The sequence below is a fragment of the Leopardus geoffroyi genome, chromosome B2, assembly GCF_018350155.1.
Source record: "Leopardus geoffroyi isolate Oge1 chromosome B2, O.geoffroyi_Oge1_pat1.0, whole genome shotgun sequence".
NCBI classification, from domain to species: domain Eukaryota; kingdom Metazoa; phylum Chordata; class Mammalia; order Carnivora; family Felidae; genus Leopardus; species Leopardus geoffroyi.
The window spans coordinates 39861910-39886345 of record NC_059332.1 but is presented as its reverse complement, the minus strand read 5'-3'; the positions used below and the strand labels follow the sequence as shown (position 1 = coordinate 39886345).

The 24436-nt window shown below is 54.9% G+C and overlaps 1 long non-coding RNA gene across 1 annotated transcript; it reads right to left on the bottom strand.

Annotated features, from left to right (window-relative positions):
• Window positions 1–5084: 5084 nt before the first annotated feature.
• Window positions 5085–15947, bottom strand: LOC123608354. Its single transcript, XR_006717204.1, has 2 exons — window positions 15173–15947; window positions 5085–5337 (listed from the first exon to the last, which is right to left on the bottom strand). It is a non-coding gene; the product is annotated as an uncharacterized LOC123608354 (long non-coding RNA).
• Between the last annotated feature and the right edge of the window lie 8489 nt (window positions 15948–24436).

Genomic DNA, 24436 nt, shown 5'->3' with positions numbered 1-24436 from the left:
AGGGCGATGGTTCTAACTCTGTTCTTCTCCTTCCCCGTCCCTGTCTCATCCCTTCTCTTACCCGTGTCTCTATCTCACTTACGGGCTCTAATGACTTCCCAGACTGTGGACTGTCAACCACCCAGCTGGGATCTAGACTGTCTAAACCTATCCTGGTTCTCATCTCGGTGTGGGTGCCCAGCGTTTCGGGTTGGTTGCTCAATAAATACTTCATGTCTGCTGGGATGGATGACATGGTCTGTTAAAGTGGGTTTGGAAAATGATTTTTTTTAAAGTTTATGTATTTATTTTTGAGAGACAGAGCGTACCTGCACACAAGTGGGGGAAGGGGAGAGAGAGACACAGAATCCGAAGCAGGCTCCAGGCTCCGAGCTGTCAGCACAGAGCCCGACTTGGGGCTCGAACTCACAAACTGTAAGATCATGACCTGAGCCGAAGTCAGACACTTAACCGACTGAGCCACCCAGGTGCCTCTGGAAAATGATTTTATGCTTGGCGGTTTGGGGTCCAGCCTTTCTGAGTTCTGAAACACTTAAAAACTCCGACACCGACTATTTTGGGGGCTTGGGGGTGATGATGACAGACACCAGCAGCCTTTGGAAAGTTAAGGGGCCAATCGGCAGAACGCTGCTGTTTGAAGGGGTCTTCTGAGTGGGCAAGGGGGCCTCTGTTAGAAAGTCCCTCTTCGAAAATTTCCCCATACTCACATGTCCACTGAATGACAAGGACTTCATCGGGTTAAAAAGCCCCTTTTAAAGCTCAGCCAATTGTTTGAAGAGATGCGATCACCCAACCGAGTTGCCCAGGAACTTGGCTGGGTGATATTCCAGGCCACAGGCAGAGGAGAACATTTGCTCTGGGTCAAAGTCCCAGAGCTGGGCTGGGCAGAGTGGCAGAGTGGGAGCTCCAATCTAGGTCCAGAGAAAGGCCAGAGGAGGGCAACCAAAACAGAGTAGGCTTCAAGACGAATGTTCCTCCTTCTGCACTTTTCTCCCAGATCTTGGGGCATGGAGAGGTCTGGATATAGAGATTAGGATGATCTCGAGCCTCCCAGTAGATGCCTAGGCCTCTTGGTGGTGGGAAGGGGTAGGTGCTAGCGTAATGGTAGGGGGGGAGAGACTGCTTCCATTGCAGGGCTGTGGATGCCTTGTAGGGCGGGGCTGGGGAAGGAGGGAGGCTTGAAAAAGAGACCAGGGGAGCAGTGTGGGGAGATGGGGCCTGAGAGAGAGAGTCTCGGCATCCACGGGCCTCCAGCCCACGCTGCAGGAACGGCCCAGGTCCCCCCGGGGCTCAGTGGCAGGGGTCCAGGAGTCAGCCTTCTGTGTGGGATGCAACCGGGCAGGGAGAAGGGAGAAGGAGGAGGAGGCAAGTGTCGAATTAAGGAGTCGTAACTCCCAGGGAGTGACCCGGCTGCTCTGTGGGGCCCACCTGGGCCCCACATCTTCAGGATTTATGCGGTTGCCATGCCTCCTTGGGGCCCTGCCTCCTAACTCAAATCACGGGATTATTTATTCCTGCTAGCATCAGCTGAGAGGGCTGAACTCCACGGCCAGCTCACCCAGAGCACGCTAGGGAGCGAGCGGGGGCTGGGGACAGGGCTAGAGCGCAGTGCAAGGGTACAGACAGACAGACACAGGCCAGAAGGGCCCATAACCCCACCTCCTCGGCCACAACACAAGCCAGCGAGTCCCAAGCTAGACCACAGTGCCCAGTCCCTGGAGCACCTCAGGGAATAGTGGAGGTTATTTTAAGGTTGTTTCCACATCCTTATCTCCCCAACCCCCCATCCGACAAACAGTCAGACAGAAAAACAAACAGACCAGAGGTGCAGGCTGTTCTCATGGAGAGGCAGACCCCCTCCTCCCTTCCCCCATCCCCAGACTCTTCCCCACCAAATTCTCCCAGGCAGGGCCCCAATGCTTCTGTTCATCTCATCCAAAGGGGATGATCCTGCTATCCATGTTGAAAAAACCGCTTTCCCCAATGACTTTTTCCTACACCATCTTGCAGGAATACACTGACAGGGTCTTGGGAAGGATGGGATGGGGCACTTGCTGGCCGGGTGAGGCCCAGTGCGTCCCAGCCAAGCCCTACATCCTGGCCATTTGGGTCAGACATCCCAAGTGGACCGTTTTATTTTTGCTGCAGGCTAATTTGTGGCCTCTGTACGCGATCCTCCCAGAGACACTCAATTCTGGTCTCTGCAGAGAAGGAAACAGTACGTAGAGTAGACAGAGCTGGGGCAGGATATACGAGGCCCATAACGGGAGCGACCTTTTGTGTGTTCCAGGCCCCACCGGGGGTGGGGGGCTGGCAGAAACAGAACCGTAAGGCTTATTTAGTCAACGGATGTTTACTCTGTGGTTACGCTGGGCCATTCTAGGCACTGCACATTGACAGGGGGACCCGACAGCCTGGTCCGGCCCTCAGGGAGCTTAAATTCTAGTTGGGGGAAAGAGCCTGGAGCAGGGTGGGGAGGGACGTGGGACCCTAGACAGAGATGGAAGTGTAGAGCTCAATGCATGGTGGGTCTTGTAGGCTCTTAGAAGTTCAGATTTTATTCTAAACACAATGGCAATGGCAGGAGAGAAGGTTCTTGGAATCCCCAGTCTTATAGAGGGGGGAAGGGAACACTTGAAATGTGGGAACCACAAAAGATCTCCTATGAGCTGGGGGTCCTGTGAGGGATGCAGTGTCTGACTTAGGGGGTGGGGGGACAGGGGCTCTCCCTGGTAGTCTCGGTCAAGGGGCTCAAAGGCAGCCTGTAGGCCTGGTCAGACTTCCTGCCTCCCCGCTTCTCATCTCTATTCACTGACTCCCCATTTCCCACCATCTTTCCACACTTCCCATCTGGCCTTCAAGGTGTCAGGCAGCCTCTGCCTCCCCATCGGACTCAGGTCAGGGCCTTAGGAGTTCTAGATCAGGGGTTCTAGGCTCTTTGGACACCTATACGGCAAAGGCAGCCCAGGGCGCAATCAAGACACGACCTCAAGGCTCATGAGCCAGGCGAGTCCTGATCTGAGGAGAGGAGCCCTCTTCCCCACCTGGCACCCCTGCACCTCTGCCCAGCCCCACCCCCATTGCTCTCCAGTTGCTTTAGGCCACCTCTCCTTCATTATCCCCAGTGCGGGCTGGACATTCTCAGGCCAGAGCTCCGAGTTGCGGCAGTGGCCAAAGAGACCCATTAGACGATCCATCCATCCTTCCATCCGTCAATTAACCAGAGGGGCAGGGACAAAGCTCCAATTGAGAGGTTCACTAATTTGGAGAAACTGTGGATGTTTAATCAAAACATCCTTGCTCTTTGGGGGGAAAGTGTTCCTCAGGCAATGGTTTGGTGGTTTTGTGTTTTCCCATACGGAAGGGGCAGGAGGCAGGGTCTGGCAGCTTGATCATCTGGGGTGGGGGCTGGTGAATGAGTGGGAAGTTGGGGGAATCTCTGTCTCCTTCCTCAACCACAACTCTCTTCTTCCAATTCAAATGATGGGGCAGGGAGAGGTGCGGTCCCCTGCCAGGCCCTAAGCGTTGGTGTCCCGGGTTCAGCCCAAGGAGCCCTTGGAGGGTAAGAGAAGTCTCAACTTGCCTCATCTCTGCAACTCCATCCCTTAGTCTGCCTGTCTGTCATTCCTGACGTCATTTCTCCATTTCCCAAACGTCCTCTCCAGTCCCCAAAGGATTAGCGCAGGAGGGGACAGTGGGATCATCATAGATCTCTGGGGTCCCAGGAAGTCCTAACAGTGCCCAGCCTCTGAAAGCAGAGCAGGGACCCAGGTGTCCCAGGGCTCCACTAGGAGCCTTTCTTGGACTTAACTCCACGGTCCTGAATAAAGCTGGCAGTGGCACCTGCCTGGCGAGGTTTTCATCCTCACCCTCCTCCTCCTCGGGTCCACGCAGCTGCCCTTCCACCTCAGCTAGGGCCCTGTCGCCAGCGCCTCTCCCCACCGCCCCAGGCTCTTCTGTTCCCTGCCTTGCCTCCCTCCCCCGCGAGGAAGCGCTAAGCGACGACCCTGATCCTCCCCGTGGAGGGATTAATCCCGCAGGTTGAGCAACCGGCAGGCTCCGGAGCCAGGGCCACCGCGGCTCATTCCCCCTCCGCGCGGCACTGTGCCTGGGGCCTTGAACTACCCGGCCCAGCGCCCACCGCACTTGCTGGGCATCGCACTGAGCCCCGGCGCTTGCCGTGTGGCGTTCGCTCAGGGGACAGCCTCCGCACCCCCCCCCCCCACCCCCCGACTCTCCAGGTTAGCAAGGAGGGCAGACTGTGGGGAGAGAGGCGCCCCGCCAAGGAGAGCACGGAGTGAAATGCTTGGCCCTCTCTGCCTTCTTGCGTCTGCAAATCCTCGAAGGTCGGGCTGTGTTTGTGGAACGCGCGGTCTGCACCTGGCGTGGGAGTCAAGGGGGCGCAGAGGCACTGGCGCGGGAGCGCGCGCGCGCCCCCCTCCGTCCTCCCCCCCCCCCGTCCTCCCCCCACTCCTCGTCTCCCCTGCCCCGCCCCAGGCCACTGCTGACTCTCTCGGGTCGCTCGCACTTTTCTCCCCCCTCGCGGGAGCCCTTCCTTCCCCACCACTCTGGCTGTCAGCGCCTAACTGCTTTCTTTGTCTGTCTGTCTGTCTCTCTGTCACCGGCTCTCTCCCTCACTCGGGGTGTTTATTGAATTGTTTTCCCGAGCTCCGCGGCAGGCTCTCCTTGCCGTCAAACTCTGCCATCCCCACTCTGCCTGTGTAATTTAAAGCTATAGTTAAATTATGACTTCTCCGGACCTGTTGTGGCACCTACGCCTAAGCCTAATTAAATGATCACATCCATTCTGAAGGCAGCTCTCTTCTCCCCTCCAACGTTAATTACAACATAAGAGGCTTTAATGGCCCGCCTCACCTCCAGCTCCTGGAAAGAAAGGTCAGGCGATTAATTTTCGTCATTAATCTTTTCCCAATGTGGACACTGTGCTGTCACCGGAGCCTATTAAACCCCCTTTGTCCCCCCTTCCAGCCTCCATCGCCCCTCACCCCCTCCTCCCTGAGTGACTGCGGAGAAGGAAAATATTTAAGAATCACTTTGTCTCTCTGGCTTTCCCCCACCCCCCCCCCCCCACCTTTCCTGGAGACAGCTTCTCCTTGGGGGTCTTGGGGGTGGGGCAAGGGGGGCACCAAGTTCATTTCCCTGCGGCTTCAGGCTGCACCTCTGAAGACTGTTCACGTGGAAAATGTTATGGATCTGGGAGTCAGGCTGGGGAGCAGAGAGCCTGGGTCTGTGGCATTCCATCACTCCTGGTGTGTGCAGGGGTGGGGAACAGATGAGGACTGGGCTGCCACTTGTCCATCCTGTACTTGGATTCTCCTAATTAAAAACAGTAAGAAATGTGTTGACACCTAGGGTCCTATGGTCTAGTAGCCACATTTTTTTCTGCAGTGGTCTAGGTTCCCCTGTCCCTTTACTCCGTTCTCCCTCACCCTGCAACTTCGGCCCCTTTCGCTGGGGGAATGATCTAGATATCCTTAGTGGCAGAGCGCTGAGCAATGGCACTCCCTCTGAGGAAGCTGATTCCAGACCCATCCCTCAGGCACTGGATATCCTCCAGCCATGATGGTGGTCCTGGGCTCAGTGAGGAGGACTGAGTGGGGGTGATCAACTGTGAGGGAGAGGGGGCGAGGGGGTGGAGGAGACCTTGAGAATGTGCTTTCGCAGCCCCCCCCCCCCGAAATTCCATCAGGCCAAAAGGGGGAGAAGGAGTGTGAATAGGCTCTCTGCAGACAGCTTTTATACCAATCCCAGAATTTATTTGATTTAAAATTCTAATCTAGAAGAGAGTCCCTGGGAAGCCGAGGGGTAAGGCTTGGCCGGGAGGTGCTGAGAACTGACAGGAACAGGAAATGTGCAGGGGTGAGAGTCCAAAACACCTGCCTCTGTAGCTGCTCTCTGCAGGGCAGCTCGCCCCCATGGAGGAGGGTCCCAGGGACTGGCCAGTGGGGTGTGGAGGACAAAGTGACGAGGCTGGAGGAGTGCGGTTTGCAGGAGGGTGAGAGCCCAAGCACCTGACCTCATCAGCTCACATGGGCAACACTCTTTCCCTACATCCCTGCTACCCAGCAGTCAATGTCCCTCCCTCCCCCACTCCAGTGCTCCCTGGCACGGTCACACGGTCTGTCCAAGGAGGAGTCACACACCTCTTCCTGTCTCTAGACCCATCACCTCAACGAAAGCTGGATTGATTATCTCTCAAACCCAGGAAACCCAGGTCCACAGTGACATCTAGAACTTCTGGCCCTTGGTAGAGAGATGTTAAGTGGGGGCGTGGGGGGAGATGTCACTGGGACCCTGAGACTTCCCCAGGTGGGCGCAAAGGGCAGCATGGCTACAGCATTCACTGACCCTAAATGCCCAGTGATGGAGCCAGGAGAGGCCCTATGGGAATCCAGACAAACCTCTGCAAGGCCTTCTGGTTCTGTATGGGGGCAGGGGAAGGACGGGGAATCCGGTTTGCAAAACGCCACCAGTGATCAGGGTTGTCTCGTGTCCAGCCAGGATGGCTGTGGCCAAATCACTGGCTTTTGGAAAGAAGAAACTTCTAGGAAACTCAAGAAGAGTTGGACAGGACCCAGGAGGTTTGGATTCCTCTGACTGAGGTCTTCTTTCTTGGAAAGTGTGCCCTCTCCCCTCCACCTACCCAAACCTGGCTCCCCCTGGTATCTGCCTCAAGGTAGACATCCACGTCTTCCATGGCCCAGGAGCAAACCTCCCCATCTGGAGTCAGTCCCTCCCCTGATGTCCCCCCCCCCACCCCCAACTCCACCCCAAGGACATTGGGGACATCACGTCCACAGAGCCCTGCACAGCCGGATAATAATAATTAATAACCATTAGGAACAATAAGGAGAATACCAGTGCCCAGTCAGCCCAACGTGCAGCCTCGGCTTTTTTCTTTCTTCCTTTTTTTCTTTCTTTTTTTTTTTTTTTTACTTTAATGAAAACAATGATTTGACTTTGAAGAAAGTGACTTTTTTAAAGTGAAAGCTGGATTGAGTTCCTCATCCGCCCCCTCCCCCTTGCCATCCCCCTTCCCTTCAGAGCTCCTCCTCCCATCTTGCCCCCCCCATTTTTCTCTCTCCCTTTTTTCTTTTTCTTTTAATACTCTGCGTTCTATCATGCAAATCCCCTTTCAAATTATGAGAGTATTAGAGCCATCAACGGTAATGTCACCGCCACAAAATGAGAGTGGGGACTTAAGCACCTAACGAACAATGAAATGTGCGAGCCCTGGGACAGGACAATTAAGAACTGGGCTTAGCCAGCCAGGGAAATTTATTGCTATCAAATCCATATTTCTATTTTCCCCTGAACAGTAACCTATTTGAATATGATTAAAGGGTTTCATTACGGCAGAGAGAAAGGCCCGTGTCCCGCGGTTCCTGGTGAGCTCACAAACACAGGCTTGGAGCTGGGGTGCCCGGTGAGGATATGGGTGGGGGCGGCGGTGGTGGGGGGAGGTCGTGGAGGACCCAGGGGTCCAGAGATGGAACATTAAGGGGCTGGCTCCCTGTAGACAGGGTCTGGTGGAGGGTCTGGTGGAGGAAGAGGTGGTTGCCCTGAAATGAGATCTGAGAGTCTCTGGTTCTCTGACTCTTGGTAGAAGGTACCAGAAGGTTCATTAGCAGATGGGGAGACTGAGGCACTTAGAGGTTGAGCAGCTTAGTGAAGGCCACTCAAATTAGTGAGAGTGATAGATCCAGGATTGGATCCCAAGGGCCTGTCTCCCTCTGCTCCTCACCTCCCTCCCTCTTCTCTCTCTCTTTGCCTTCATGCACTGCCCCCCCTCCCTGGGCTCAATCCTTTAAAGATACACCAGAAACGGGGGGGGGGGGGGAAGCCATGCAGGCCAGGGACGATTTACACTCTGGGTGTGGGGGATGAGCCCAGAAGGAGGAGGCTGAGAGCAGCACGGCCCAAGGAAAGCGGTGCCCGTGCCCAGTCCTGAAGGGGGTTCAGGACGGGTTCAGAGGGGCCGCTGTGGGCCGGAGTAGCCGCACAGGGCTCTGCTATAACACAAACAGATGGCCAAGGATTTTTCTCCCCTAGAAGTCTGCACATTATCACTCTGCTCCGCTGCAGAGCCTTAATAAGATCCGGCCGTGGCTCCTTCCTGCTTTCTCAGCTGCACCTGTACCAATAATGATCACGAAAATGATGCCAATAATAGCCACAGCGCTCCCGTGCATTTGTGTATTGCTTTCGTTGTAAAGAACTTTCACACCCCTGTTCTTGCCAAATCCTCTGAACGACCCTTTAAAGGTGGGCAGGGCCAATGGGTGAGACCCAGAGAGGTCCACCAGCTTGTCCAAAGTCACACAGGTAACCAATGACAGAGCTGGGATCGGAGCCTGGGTGGGTCTGGCTCTGACATTCATGTTCACACACGTGTGGTTTCTGGCGGGGGAGGGGGGGTTGCTGCTGCACACACTTTGGCCCAGCGTGAGCTGTTCCCAGCCTGCCACTTGCCGGAAGCCCTGAACGAAGGCACAGTAGCCTAGCCAGACAGATCGGCCGTATTGGCCCTGGCGGTGGGAAGGTGACAGATGTCATGGGGGATCACCCTCGCGTGCAATGCACGCTCTTGCCAGCAAGGAGAGACTCATACGGGATGGGAAGTAATTAAGTGCTAAATTGTATGGGCCTGTGCTGGGAGGAGGCTGGGGTGGGTCTTGAAATTGCAGGGTCTGGAGAAAGAGCCCTGGGCCTGGGGGAGAGGCCTGGCAAGGGGTGGCCAGCAGGGTCACCTGCTGAGGAGGGACAGGCTGAAGGGGGTGACTCTGGGATGGAGGGTGGGGTTTGAGCGTCTCCGGCCTTCGGCTTCCTGTCTCACTCCTTGGACACTTCCCCTTCTCCCCTCTGGGGCAACCTTCCTGGAGCTTCCTGGGGCTTCATACCTGGAGTTTCCCGAGACTGCAGTCTGGCACCCTGGGAAGCTGGCTCAAGTGGCGTTACTAACACTCGGATCCGCCCCGTGCCATCTGGAGCCCACTGTCTGCCAACATACGCGGGCTTGGTGCACCTGAAGCGCGGGCCTCACCGAGGCATGTGAGGGGTTGGCCAAGGAGGGAAGGAGACCCCTTCTGGTTCCCAGCAGTGCCGCCCTGAAGCCTCCTGCCCCTCCTTCCCTGTCCATCCTGACATAGCTGCCTCCACCTGCAACCCCCTCCCGTTATACTCTTCAGAGTCGGCTTCTTCTGTCATTCACTCTTCCATTGCCCTTGCGTCCCTGTGCTCAACAGACACCTACCAAGCACGTGCTGGGGTATACAGGTGTTGTCCGTAACATCCTTTTGTCAAGGAGCTCCTTGTCTGCTTAACTGGGTGCGCACACAGCCAAGAATCATGAGCAGAGGACGGAGGGACAGGTTCCGGTTGGGCACAGCCACCCTCTAAGGTAGACAGGGCGGATATTGTCCCCACTTGAGAGATGGGCAAATTGAGGCTCAGGTAACTCAACCGAATGGCCCAAGAACCCAAACCCAGCCGCCGGCCAGGCTGTCTGGCATCTCTGTCCCTCCCTGTTTCCCTTCACTTCTCTCTTTCCTAAAATCATCTAATCTCAACATTCAGTCTTGGCCTCTGTTGTTCTCCCCACCCAAAGGAGTTGGTTAAAATAATGAGCCCATATACAAACCAACAAGAATGGATGCTGGTCAGAGCAATGGAGCAGGGTCCTGGGGCCCCCTGCTGGGCTGGGTGCTAAGGTTTAGTTGCTGAATCTTGGGGAGGTCCAGCAAATCCCAGGGCAGCGTCTAGGATGGGGGCGAGTGGAGCGTTCAATGGCCTTGGGACGATGACTATTAACTAACCAGTACAGAAATTTTACCCACCAGTGTAGGCACACTGATATTTATAGCACCTATCATCATGACATCCACTCATCTGTCCATCCATCTATCCATCCATCCATGAACCCCATCCATCCCTAAGCCCATTCCACCCCAGCCCACCCGCTGATACGCTCTGAGCACTGTAGGGTAGCATCTGTGGAGTTGAAGACAAGCTTCCTTCTCTCTAGGAGCCTACACTTGAGTTGGGGAGCCAGGATAGACCCACTCGAATGTTCAACATCCCAAGAGGTGTCTCAGGGCAGCATGGGATGGGTCATCTGGTGGATGCTACACACCTAAAAGGTCCAGAGCAGACAAAGACCACGTGGTGGGGGAGGCCAGTGAGGCTGCCAGAGCATGGCCAATAATCCTCTGAGCAAATGAGGAGGAGGACTCTTCCAGCCTCTCCTTCGCCCGGCCCCCTGGGGGCATCACATGCTCCTTCTCCATCCCCAATGCCCAAGTCTGACTTTTGGTTTGCTGCTGCCCTGCCTACACTCTTGTCTCAGACACTAGAGAGCAAGGGCTCAGATGCTGCTTGCTCCCACCCTGACCTCTCCTGCAGGGAAGGAGCCAGCCTGCAGTTGGGTTCCCAGATCTCCCCCTTCCTCCTTTTCTCCCCATCTCTTTCCTTCCTGGGGCTGTCAGTTTAATGGACAGGTGTTTAATTCCAGCCTGTCAGGCGCCTGGAAATGCCAGCATCACTGCACATCAGTTTGTGGAGTTTGCTCTTAAAAGAACAGCGAGAAGCTGAACTCTGCTATCTACGGCTCGGCCCTCTCTCTCTCTGTCTCCATCTCATCGGGCAGATATGGCTGCACCTTTCTCGCTGATGTTTTCTACCGGGGCAGCCGAGCTCAGGGAGCCTGGCGGAGGACTGCAAAGAGCTTCTCCAAGTGCCTCCAACGGAGAGCGGGTTCCCAAGTGCTAGGTGTCATCAATTATGTCCCTGGCGCGTGCTGGGCCTGCTTTTTAACTATTAAAATCATGTAATAGCTAAAGCACACTGCTCCCGCAGCCCCGGGGGGCCAAGAGGCAGCTGTCGGGTTCTCCAGCCTGCATCAACTGCTTCTCTCCTCTGTACCAGCCCTGCTCAGGCATGAGCCAAGAACTGTATGCTCATCCTTGGCCTGGAAGATACACGGAAGCATCCCCAGGCATCTGCTCAGAGAGCTCAGGAACCTCGGACACGGGAAGCAGAGCACGGCCCAGAGTTCATCGTGTAATGTTACCCCCAGCAGGACAGCCGCAGGGCTGGGGGAGGGACAGGCCAGAAGTTGGGAAAGGAAGACCTATCTTCGGAGGGTAGGGATGAAGCTTGAAGCCCTGGGTCAGAAGCGGGGGTCTCTGGGACATATCCATTGCCCAGAGGACAGAGCCGGACAGCCCAGTTTCAGGAGGCAAAGGCACCTGAGTGGCATCTCAGAGGGGCCGTCGGGCTCACCCTGGCACACAGCTTCCTCTCTACTTCTCCTGCCCACCGTGCCCACTTCCCTCCTCGCTTATCTATTTCTTTTTGCTTTGACACCTCCTACCTGTCCCCCCCCCCACCAGACCTCCACCCACCCATATACCCCAACGAGGCATCACGGTTCCTAACGAAACGGAACCACTGCCAGATGAAATATATTACTATTAAATACTTAATTCTTCTAGTGAGCAGAGAGCAGGCAGTATGAATACGATTATTAAAGAAAATTACTTTGGCTGATCAGATATTTCTGCATACTAATTTCTGACCCCTCTTCCCTCACTCCCGCTTCCTCGTCCCTCAGAGACCAGGACAGATAAAATTCCATCACAAATAGCTGATTACCGAGGCTTGCATTAAAAATCACATTTTCCCCCTGCCTCTCTCTCTCTCACTCTCTCTCTGTCTCCTGCCTTCTCTATACTGATGTCCTTGCTGGAGAAGCGGTGTCCCTAGATAGCAGCAACCACTGGACAACATCTAGGGAGACTCCGTTCTCTCCTTCTCTTCCTCTCTTTTCACATTGGTATCAGCACGACCACTATTTCAACCAGTTCCCTACGTGGGCAGAAGACCGGGCAAGTGCCAAGGACCCTGCTCTCAGCTTCTCAAACATCTCACCCAGCCTCTTGCTCCCATGTTCTGTGCTTAAGAACATGGAGCGGCTGCCCATCAATCAAGATGGCCGACTTTGTACCTGGCGGGGATGCCCTGCTCTCAGAGAACAGGAAGTGTGATCAGAGGCCCCGCCCCACAGGGTAGGGACTTCCCAACTTCAGAGCTTCCTGATTGGTTGAGCTTTCGGCCTCTTTGTAAACCTGTGGGGAATACAGAAGGAGGGACTTCATTCATTCACTCATCAAAGGCCGCAAACTTATGCATGTGTATAGATGTATAGAAGTGTCTCCAATGTCCAAGTCAGAATCAAACTTGAACATTCTATGCCTTGATTTTCTCATCTGTAAAATGGGAATAATAGCATGATTGGTTGGAGGATTAACACATTAATATACGAAAAGCACTTTGTTCTAAGTGGCACTTAATAAGAATCATATAAAGATTAGCTATCAATGCTATTATTGTTATCGTTATAATATATGTATCATATGTAATTTAAAAATGTACTCCCCACCCACCCATGAATGATTCCTCCCCATAATTCTCCTATCAGAAGGAGCTTCTCCAGGCTTCTTTCCTAGATTCTCACTTGGCTTACTTAGGTTCTCAGTGCCTCCCAGGTCCCCTTCACAATGACCCCTCAATAGCACTGTGAGCCCCTCAGCCTCAGTTCAGGCCACTGGCACCAGAGCAATTACCAGGATTCTGGCAAACCCGGGAGGTGAGGGGAATGTGCTAAAAATACACCCATTCCCCACAATCCTATAAGCCTTCAATTTACCTGCTTTTATAAAAAGATGCTTCCTTAGGTGTCACCAGTAGAAGGTATAATTACAGCCTGGGAATGTTAATTCCTTTGCTCCTGATATGCGGATCACTGCTCTGTGGGGCTCCTGTCCTCCTCAAAGCCTTGGGAGGGGAGATGGGCAGGGAGTGGGGAGGAAGTCAGGGGGTGGGAGGCAATGCTGGGCTTGGAGGCCCGCAGGGACCTACCCTTAAACCAGAACCTGCTGGCTGGACCAGTGTGTGTTTTTTTGGGAAGGGTGCCCTCTCATACCTGGCTACTCTCAGGAGCCCCTGAGGGTGCTGGGGCTGGAGCGGCTAGACACACAGGACAGCTCTGTGGGGAAGTGAGAACCCCGGGTTCCAGTGGCCTGCCTGTCTTCTTGCTCCCACCCTGTCCCCGTTCAGTCTGTTCTCCACGGAACAGCCAGACGAATCCTCTGAAAACTTGAGATAGAGTCCCTCATCTCACCTACACCATCACAGGGGCCTCAAGGCCCTACCCATCCCCCTTCCCCGCTGTATTTTCTTCCTCAGACCTCAGCAGCACCTACGATTGGACATGTTTTACTTCTTTGTTTTATTTTAGTGTCTATCCCTAAGTGATAAACTCTGCGAAGACAAGGGTCTTCATCTGTCTCGTTCCCAGGGCTCAGAACAGTGCCAGACACATAGTAGGTGCTCACTAGATATCTGTGCCTGAATGTGACTCTTCAGAAAGGATTTGCAAGCAGAGGGAAAAGTAAGTGCAAAGCACAGAGGCCCAGGAAGACCCCCCCACCCCGATTTGGGAAAAGTGGGTGGTTCTATACACTTGATGCACCCCGTGCTCATGGACAAGAGGAAGAGAAGTGAGCTAGGCCAGCCTGGCATCTTTGTACGGAGAGATGGCAGAAAGGAGAGCTGCCATGATTACATTTGTGTTTCTGGAAGATCCTGGGGGCTGGGGAGCGCATTAGGTCTCCCCAGAACCGGAGGCAGGAAGATCAGGAAGGAGGCTACAGGAGGGAGAGCTTGAGGTCCTGGGCCAAAGCAGGGGTGGGGTACACGCAGGTGCATTTTGAAGAGAGGCACAGGGGCCTGGAGTGGTAAGCGAGGGGCAGGCCTCCTCCTCCTTCTCCAAAACACGTCTTCCTGCTCCCCAACCCCTGCCAGGCTGTCCCCAACTCCATCCCTGTCAGTCACAGCTCCACTCAATCCTTGCCTCTGGCTCCAGTTCCTCTGTATCGCACCAATGTCCTTTGAATGACTGTCATTCCTCAACTGGCCACGCTCGTCACTGCCTGTCTCTAGTGGCATAGAAACATTTTCCCAAGGCTTTTCTTGTGAGCTTCGTGAGGGTAGGGATTGTACCATTGCTGTTGCAAGCCTGACAGAATTGGACAGTGTTTTAGAGCCGAGGACTTTTCTTTTCTTTCTTTCTTTCTTTCTTTCTTTCTTTCTTTCTTTCTTTCTTGTCAGATCTACATCCAACATGGGGCTTGAACTTACAACCCTGAGATCAAGTGTCCTTTGCTCTACCAACTGAGCCAGCCGGGTGCCCCCAGAGCCTGGGACTTTTCCCTCCAGATGTCTTGGGTTTAAATCCTGAATCTCCCACTACCTGACTTTTGGTAAAGCTACCTCCCCCTCTGTAAAATGGGAATAAAAGTAACATCACCTCACAGGATTGTTCTGAGGATTAACGGAGTTAATGCACATGCTAGAGATGAACAAGATGTAAGGTGCTTCCGAAGTTCCCATCGTGCCCTGTTTTCCTGTAAATATTTAGCCGGTTGTCTCATGATGCTGACTGTCTTGCCTTCTCCACTAGACCGTAAGCACCTTGAGGGCAGGAACCAGCATCGCCCAGCACAATCCTTTGACATAATCATAGTTGTTAAATAAATATGTGCCGAATGCTATATTATTCAGCACTTAACACATCGAATTCAACCCAAACTCTGATGCCAAAGAAGAGAGAGTCCTAAGCAAGCCAAATTGACGTTGGCTCTTCCCAGTAATTCTAGTGTCTTGTGAGAGCTCAGTCAGAGTGGACTTCCTTGGAAAACAGTAGGCAGAGTGACCCGGAAGAGGCAGGGTGGGCGGTCCCTTTTAGTACACCCTTCCTTAGAAGGGAGGTGAGGAGATCCGAGCCCTGGGGCCCTCCGCTCAGGCCCAGCCTAGGGCAGGGTGGGCACAGCCTGCAGGGTGCCCTGCCTGAATCTGGAGGGGGGTGGCTGCCTGGCCCCCACCCCAGGTCTGCATGGAGGATTCTGGGATCAGAGGCAGGGGGGAGGCTCAGCCTGCTGGGCCCTCTGGGGAGCTGGCAGGCCCGAGCCACTGCGGAGCACTAGTCCCAAGGCTATATATACACAGGACCGGAATGTTTATTTTTCCTTATTGACTTTCTCCAAATAAACCCCTGGCCAGCAGAAAGGGGCTCCCGGCAGCAGCTGCTTACCCAGTGTTTGTGATAAAGAGGCTTCTCCATAGCAACAGGTGGCAATGTGCAGCTCTCCGAGAACATGGCGGGCCTCGCCACAGGGCTGTGTTTACTCAGAGGGGAAGGCATAGAGGCAGAGGGAGGGAGGAAGAAAGGAAGGGAGGAAGGGCAGGAGGGAGGGAGGGAAGGGGAGACCAGGAAGGAAGCCTCAGCGGGAGTTTGGAGGGCTCTGTCCTCTGGGAGGCTTCTTCCAGAGAGTTCCTGGTGGGTCCAGGGGTAAGGATAGGCCGGCACGTGGGCATGTGACGTGCATGGAACTGCTCGCCTGCTGGGTGCAGGGCCACTGTGAACAGGAGGACCTTGCATAGGAGCCGTGCGACGTGGGCTTGTGTGGCCTAGTCAAAGTGTGAGTCCAAGTAATTGTGTGGTTCAGTCGCTGTGTGTGTGTGTGTGTGTGTGTGTGCACGCACGTTGTCCTGCTCTGGGCAAGGAGGGTGTATTCATTTCCTAGGGCTGCCTTATTATCACAGACGTGGTGGCTTAGAACAACTAGGAGTTTTTTCTCTTAACAGTTCTGGAGACCAGAAGTCTGAGCTAAAGGTCGAGGCTTTGTTCCTTCTGGAGGGCTTAGAGGGACGCATCCCTCTCTCTGCTCCCGTGCTCCCATGGTTCTCTCCCCTGTGTGTTTCAGTGCCTGTGGCTACATTTCCCTCTTTTTTAAAAAAATTCTTTTTAACGTTTATTTATTTTTGAGAGAAAGAGAGAGAGAGAGAGAGACAGAGTACGAGCGGGAGAGGGGCCGGGAGAGAGACAGAGGGAGACACAGAATCCGAAGCAGGCTCCAGGCTCTGAGCTGTCAGTGCAGAGCCCGATGTGGGGCTTGAACTCATGAACCATGAGATCATGACCTGAGCCAAAGTCGGACATCTAACCGACTGAGCGACCCGGGCGCCCCTACTTATCCATCTTATAAGGACTCCAGTCACTGGATTTTAGGGCCCACTCTAAACCAGTATGACCTGTCTTACTGGACGTCTTAACTGGACTACATCCTCAAAGTACTTATTTCCAAATAAGATCATATTTATGGGTACCAGGGGTTAGGACCCAAACCTATCATTTTGGGGGAACGCAAGCACCCGCTCTGGGGGGTGTCTGCATGAGGGCGGGGATTGGCTGTCAGTAAAGCTTGGATGATGAACCCCCACGCAAGCTTCTTCGAAAGCACACAGCTCTTCCGATGCCCTCCCCAGTCCTTCTCCTGCCAAAGAATGACGTGGTAGATCCGGGTCAGGGAGGCGGCCCCGCGGGCTCATTTGGACGCGGTCCTCGAAGAGAGAGGGAGGACGTGAGGCGTCGGGAGCGGTGCCTGGGTCCGTGTCTCACACCCTCGTTCCGTGGCCGCAGACAAGTTACTTCTTCCCTCAGTGCTTCCATTCCCTCACCTGTCCCACCGATCCCCGCCCCGCAGAGCCGTGAGAACCATGAGCTCTTGGCACGATGCCTGGCACATGGCAGGCCCTACCCAAAGCACGAGCCATCTGTGCCATTGTTCACGGGCCTTGGCTCTTCCACGAGAAGCGCGCGAAACCCACTCGGGAATGCCACGCCGGGGTGGGGCCCGCTCCCGCCGACGGCAGCCTCTGTTCCGCAAGTGGGCGCGGGGACCCAGGCACCACGGGGGCACGGTGGGTGCGGGCACGGCCCTGGGGATGTCTGTCCCAGAGACCTGGTGCGGGGGAGGGTGTCAGCTGAGACCTCCCGGCTAGAACGGGCCCTGCCTAAGCGGGCGGGCGGATGCAGGCCTCGGCTGTCCTCCAGTTCACCGGAGGTCATTCGGGCCGGCCCCCGAGTCTGTGCAGTCGTCCAGCAGCTGAAGTGTGGGAGGGGAGTCGGCGAGCCGGTTGAAAGTCCACACACCTCACATACATACCCCTGACAGACACACATGCACAAGCACGCACACCTCCTAGGCTTCCTCCCACAGACCGCACAAGCACACACACCTCCTAGGCTTCCTCCCACAGACCGCACAAGCACGCACACCTCCTAGGCTTCCTCCCACAGACAGACACAAAGACTTGAGCCACAGGGACATGGATCTCCGATCCCGTGGCTACCAAGAGTCCCCACGGCACACAAAAACCCAAATGTATGAGTCCGTGCCCGACTCTTCCTCGAACACCTACTACGTTCAGGGCCCGGCTCCGGTCACTGGAGAGACAGCAGGGGACAAAACAGGGAGATTACATTTTAGTCAGGGAGACAGTAAGAAAAATGAACAGGAAAATTGTGTCATGTATCAGAAGAAATTGAGTGCTTTGGAGAAAAACGAAGGGGGGGAAGGAGCATGGGGAGGCTGCCGTCTGAACCGGGGCCTCTGCTCCTTCCCGGGGTCCCCTCTGTCCCCCAGGCTGGGGCCTGCGCCCCATGGCCGGAGTCCCGCCACTCTTCCCCCGCCCCCCGTGGTGTGGGCCAGGGCCGGCGGCCAGCGGCGGGCATTCGCCTGGTGGCTCCTGGCCTGGCTAATGGGGCACAGCCCGCGTCACATCCCAGCAGCTGGCGTCGGCGGCGGGGCGGGCCGGCGCTCCCCCGAGATCTGTTGCTCTCTAACTACAGCGTGTCACCCTCCTCATTACTATTCTAATCCTCATTACGGGGAAATGTCCTCACACTCAAACACAACAACCACGCAGCGCTGTTACACAGCCCCGCGGGGAGACAGGGCATTTTTCTGGAGCTGCCGGAGAGAACAGTCAGAGCAGCATGGGAGGAAGAGTTGACGCCTTCTGGAGTTTCTTGCTGGGGGTGCAGTTCTTCCGGATGTCAACTTCTTCTCTCCTCTCTGTCCTCCTAGCTTCTGTTACTGTCCTTGCCGATGAGAAGGCGGCTAATTGTTTACTCCAGGGCTGCGCCTGCCACCAGCTAAGCCAGGAGGACTCCAGAGCCCAGCCCTGCCCTTTGCTCCATTTATCTTCGCGGCCAGGCATCTGTGACGGTGCTGGGCACACAGGGGGTGCTCCATAAATGCTATTTGGAAGGGTGAGGGAACGCGGGGCAGGGGAAGAACAAGAATGAATGCAGTTTCGTGGGGGCGAAGCGCGGCCTATTGGCCTAGGCCTCCGGATGGGGGGTGGGGGGGGGTGGTGGTGACAGGGCTGGGGAGGGTGAGAGATAGGCACTTCCCTATTCCTGCCTCAGGGATCTGTTCTCTTCCAGAATCACAGGCTCTGAAGTTCCACCCTCAGAATTACTCCTTTGTGCCAAACACGACCTCCCCCTCCCAAGGTTCTCATTTAAAAAGCGCATTGGAGGGGGGGTGGTGCCTGGGTGGCTCAATTGGGTAAGCGTCTGACTTTGGCTCAGGTCATGATCTCAGAGTTCGTGAGTTCAAGTGTTCCCCGCCTTCCTCCCCTCCACCCCCACCCCATCGGGATCTGCGCTGACAGTTCTGAGCCTGGAGCCTGCTTCCGATTCTGTGGCTTCCCTCTCTTTGCCTCTCCCCTGCTCGTGCTCTGTCTCTCTCTCTCTCTCAAAAATAAACATTCAAAAGAATTGAAAGGCACGTGTTCTCCCTGTGAAAGATACTGAATTTGGTGACTGACAGCGTGGTGTTGAATGACCTTGGGCAAGTCCTTGAGCTTGTCCGGGCCTCTGTGTTGTGGTCTGTAAATTGGGACTGTTAACTCACGCCTGCCTCAGGGTTGTAGTGAGGATGAAATGCGCGACTCTTTTTTTTTTTTTTTTTCAACGTTTATTTATTTTTGGGACAGAGAGAGACAGAACATGAACGGGGGAGGGGCAGAGAGAGAGGGAGACACAGAATCGGAAACAGGCTCCAGGCTCTGAGCCATCAGCCCAGAGCCCGACGCGGGGCTCGAACTCACGGACCTCGAGATCGTGACCTGGCTGAAGTCGGACGCTCAACCGACTGCGCCACCCAGGCGCCCCAGCGCGACTCTTGATAAAGCACTGAACACGGGGCCTGGCGCACAGTGACCTCTCGGCCAATGGCAGGTCATGTCAAGTGTGGGAGTCAGGTGTGTTTCCCGAGAAGACACAACCTTGGAGCGGACCAGGATGAAGGAAACTCTTGTTCGACCGATCATCTTCCCGAGGGCTGGCCTGCGGCAAGAGAGGAGATCCAAGGGGCTCAGCACCTCAGGCAGCTGGGTGGGCTCGGGCCAGGGAACAGGGCACCGCGCAGACAAGGAACCTGGCCGGGGTTCGGGGTCCTGAGTTGGGGAGAGGGGTGGTCGGGCGGGAGAAACGGGAAGCAAGGAACGGAGATTTGCAGGTTTACTTCCAGCCCTGAGCGATGAGCACCGGGGAGACAGCTAGAGAACAGAGCCCTCAGAAAGTTTCCAGCGCATTCCTGCTAAAATTAGCCCCATCTTGCATACGCAACTCTATATTTAAACCAGTGGCCTGTCAGAGTCACTGCTGTGCAGCCGGCACATGCCGGTGGGTTTGGGGCCCAGTGCCGATGCAGGGGTGCAGGCGGCAGCCCTGGGGATGGGCAAGGTGACCAGGCCATGGGGCGAGGCCACGGCTCGCCCACATGCATGCATAGCACACGCAGGGTACCCCCAGGCAGCAGGTGAGGCCTCCTGCCTCTTGTCCTGGCCTCCGAGGACAGAATCCCGGCAGGGGTTCAAACACGGTCCCACGTGCAGGCACGTGCAGAAGGGACAGGGGCAGACAGGTGGAAAGAACACGGAGAGGAAAGAAGGAGGGAGTGAGGGCCAGGGGCAGCAGCAGAATGAATGAGTGTCCGTCGAGAGGACAGAGGAGGGAGGTAGACAGAGCCCTAGATGCTGTGACACCGGGCGGGTTGGTCCGCTCTAAACTTGGGCTGATCTCCTAGTCCAGGGGACGAAGAGCTGTCACAAAAGGGGCTCAGCCTCCTCTGACCACAGAGCCCCCCTGGCCTGGCTCTGAGAAGAGGGGAGCCCAGGCTGTTCCCTCCTTCCCTGCCTGCCTTCCAGCCGTCTCCAGGGAGCGCGCTGGCTGATAAGAAGCCGGTTTTACCTGAGGCCTGGAACATTAACTTTGACACTGAAAAGGGGATATTTTATTACCCAGGAATATTTCTGCACCTCTTCAGAGATCTTCTCGCTCAGCCCCCACCCCCAGCAGCCAGCCTCTTTAGACAATTAAAACCGACTCTGCAGTTAACCCTCCTGATCCAGCCCTGCTAGAGGCCCCAACGAGGGGATTTCATAGGTGGGCAAGTGTCTCCTTTATCCCGTGAAGCTGACCCCCTCATCCCTGCCCTACTGTTGTAGGTGTGTGTGTGTGTGTGTATGTGTGTGTGTGTGTGTGTATGCGTGTGTGCACATGCAGGCAGCAGATGAAGTGACCCGTGAGGCTCTCCCCCACCAGGCCTCCTCTGATCTCAGACTGGCAAGGGGCCCCAGACAGCCAGCAGTCCCCTCTTAGGCTACAGACGGGACAACCGAGTCTCTCAGAAGTGAAGCGGTGTGACTAGCCCAGAGTCACACGGGGAAATGAGTTATCTGGGCCCGAATCCCTGGTTCCTTACTTTTCTGTGTGTTCTCTGCCCCTTGTGAACTAAGTCCTGGTCATTCTGAGTGTGTGCCCGGCTCTAACCCCACCTTCTCCTTGAAACCCCACTCTGGCTTTCTAGGTAGGGTGGCCAACAGTCCGGCTTTCCTGTGACTATCTTGGTTTTACTACTGAATGTTCTGCCAGCGTGGCTGGTCACCCTGTTTCCAGGTCCCAGCGATTCCCCCTGTTGCTCTGCTCCTGAAATTGCCCGATGATAATAGCTAACATTTATCGACCTCTCTACTGGGCTCCTAAGTTCTTGACACGGATTCATTCACTTGATCCTCCTAATGACCCTCTGAAGCGGACAGCATTATCCCCATTTTCTAGAAGGCGAAAGTGAGGCCCAGAGAGATAAAAAGGAGAGCCTAGCTGAGAAGGGCAGAGCCAGGATTTAAACCTGCATACTCTGGCCCCGTGGGCAGGACTCAGCCTGTGGACTCCCCACCTGGTGGTAGTCTTGGGGGTCTCCTCTTGTGAACGTCTCCTTGTTCGATGGAACTCTCAGAAGAGCAAGCCCCCTGTCTCCTTGACCCTGGGGTCTGGTGCAGTGCCAGGCATGACACACACTAAGCAAAACTTTGCTGCCGGGACCCGTGCCTGCCCTTCCCTCCCTCAGCTGGCACGGATTCCTTCCCTTTGTCCCACACCCTGAGCCTCTGGCCCTCGGAGCCATCTTGCTTGCTTCTATTTGGTATCTTTCTGGCTCCTGAGCCCTTTATTCCAGATGTCTTGAAGGAATCCACTCTCTTGTGAGCCAGCAAAGGTCAGAAGAAATCTGTGCACGTGTTCTGAGAGGTTCCAGACTCAGGCTTTGGCCTGAGGCCACCGCAGACCCACCCCTCTGCCTGGCTCCAAGATGGGGAGCACCCAGACTCCGGAAGCCGGACCCTGTTGGCAGCCTCCGGCTTCTGGGGCCTCCGCACCAATCACCCCGCTCCCAGCGCCTGCAAGCCCCACACAGGGGTGCGGGTGGTACCACTCTTGTAGTTTACTGTTTCCAGAAACCCTTAGTGAAATTACAGCTTTAATTAAATACAGCTGGCTGTACGTTATCCTCCGTATAATTATCGTGTTATTATTATTATCACTTAGACAAAAGTTCAAACAAAGTTTATTGTAAATACCGTTTGACAGAAACAACTGGAAGAGCTGAGGGCTGTGGGCCCGCCTGAGTGACAGAGAGGAGTGGCCTTCTGGGGGAAGCAGGAGTTCATGGGGGCAACTGGGCAGAGAGAGCCCTGGGAGAGGGTCCGGCTGAGTAGTGACCTTGGGCAAGTCCCTGTCCCATCTCCAGGCCTCGCTCCCCTTCCCTGGGATGGAGACATGTTATTTATCCTACAACTGTTGATTGAGACCTACTATGTGTCAGGCACTGTTCCAGGCTCTCGAGCTCAGCAGTCGACCGACCGAGCAAAGAACATTCCTAGCCTCCTGGAGCTTATGTTCTCGTGGGAGGGGGAGGCCCAATAAATCAATGCATAAGTAAATGTGTAACATAATATCAAGGAGTAACCCGAGGAAATATAAAGCAGAGGAGGGGCAAGAAAGAGAGATTAGAGGGACCAGGTGGTACTATTTCAAGAAAGGCCCCTCCAAGGGATTAGGGACCTGAACAAAGTACATGGGGGGAACAGTGAGAAGAGAAGGGGGACACGCATGCCTAGCAGAGGGAACAGTGCTAGCAAAGGCTTTGCATCAGGAGACTCTTTGGCACGTTCGAGGAACGATGAGGAGGCCAGAGTGCTTGGAGCAGAGAAAGGGAAGAAGAAAGCGATAGGCGTCGCAGTCAGAGGGAGAGTGGGGCACAGAGCATGTGAGGCCTGGCTGGCCTCAGAGGGGACTTTGGGTTTTATTCAAAAATGGGCAGTTAAAGGGAGGCAGGGGGCATCACGATCTGATTGGGATTTGATTCATATTAGAATCCCCAAGGTACCTTCCAACTCTGACTCGCCCTGGATCTAAGGTCCATTCCTGTGGGAAAACCACCCCAAAACTCAGTTGCACAAAATAATTTGTGTTTATCTGTCATAGTTTGGTGGGCTGACTGAGCTTAGCTGGGGAGTACTTCCTTGTGGTCTCGCTTGAGGGTCAATCAGGTGGCAGCTGGGACTGGCTCACCGGAGGGCCGGTCTGGGGGGCTGTCCAGGCTGTCTTCCTCGCTCACATGACTAGCTGGGTGCTTGGTCAAACATCTCTTTTTCCCTCTCCCGGAGGCTGCCCCACATGGACGGCTTGGGCTTCCTCACAGCATGGTGGGCGAATGGGGAGTTGGATTTCTCACACGGTGCCTGACAGTGAACCCCGTCAATAAACCCGGGCGGAAAAGCTTTTCCTGGCCTAGCCTTGGAGGTCACACACTGTCACCTCTGCCACATTCTATTGGTTCCCCTGGGCTGTCCCAGATTTAATATGAGAGAGGTCTGCCCAAGAGCATGAATGCAGAGAAACGTGGTTGATTAAGATACCATCTTTAGAGACGAGCTACTGTAGTTTCTCACTAGAAGAGCTACAGAAATGGGGGCGCCTGGGTGGCTCAGTCAGTTAAGTATCCGACTTCGACTCAGGTCATGGTCTCACGGTTTGTGGGTCCAGGCCCCGCGCCGGGCTCTGTGCTGACAGCTCGGAGCCTGGAGCCTGCTTTGGATTCGGTGTCTGCCTCTGTCTGCCCCGCCCCCGTTCGCACTCTGTCTCTCTCTCAAAAATAAATAAAACATTAAAAAACTTAAAAAAAAAAAAAAAAAGGGAAATAATAATAGCTACTATTCGTCGAGTGCTTTCTATGAACCAGGCAGCTCTGGTTTCCACATTTGAACACATTTGAACTCCTGTCAACCCTAAGAGGTGGGTACTGTTCTTAATCCCATTTTGCAGATGGGGGAGCTGAGGCACAGAGAGGTTAAGCATCTTGCCCAAGGTCCCACGGCTAATGAGTAGGGAGCTGGGATCCAACCCAGGCTCTCTGTCTGGCTTCAGAGCCTTTGCTTCGCTAGGCTCAAGCTTTGTTGGCAGTCTGGACTGAGAGGGACTTTCCCTGGTCTTCCCAACTCCCCACTCCCTCCCCGCCCCGCATGGCAAGTGTCTGATTGAATTGGTTTGCTGAAACACAGAGCACAAGAGGAACTTTTCTTCTTTTCTTTTTAAATTTATTTATTTTGAGAGAGAGAGAGAGAGTGTGCAAGAGGGAGCCAGCGTGAGTCGGGGAGGGGCAGAGAGCCAGGGAGAGAGAATCCCAAGCAAGCTCTACACAGTCAGTGCAGAGCCTGATGCTGGGCTTGATCTCACAAACCATGAGATCATGACTGGAGTGGAAATCAGGAGTCATACGCTTAGCTGACTGAGCCACTCAGGTGCCCCCAAGAGGAACCTATTCTAAGTGGAAGGAGCAGGCTTTCTGAGCTTTTTGAGCCTGCTGCCCAAACACATCCACAGACCTTGCGACGGTGCGAACAATCATGTTGAGCCCCACGTTTTTTAAAGGGAAGGAATCTTCGCTATCAAGCCCAGATTGTATGGTAGAGACACGGGAACTGAGGCCTAGAAAGAGGCGGGGACTCGCCTGAGATCGCCGTGACTGGTCTGCAGCCCAGATTCGCAGCCCAGATCTCACCCCACATGCGGGGTCCACTCTTGAGGTCGGGGCAGGCTGCAAACGGCACAGGTGGGGCAGGGCAGGAATGATGGCCCCAGCGCCCCTCTGCTCCAGACCCG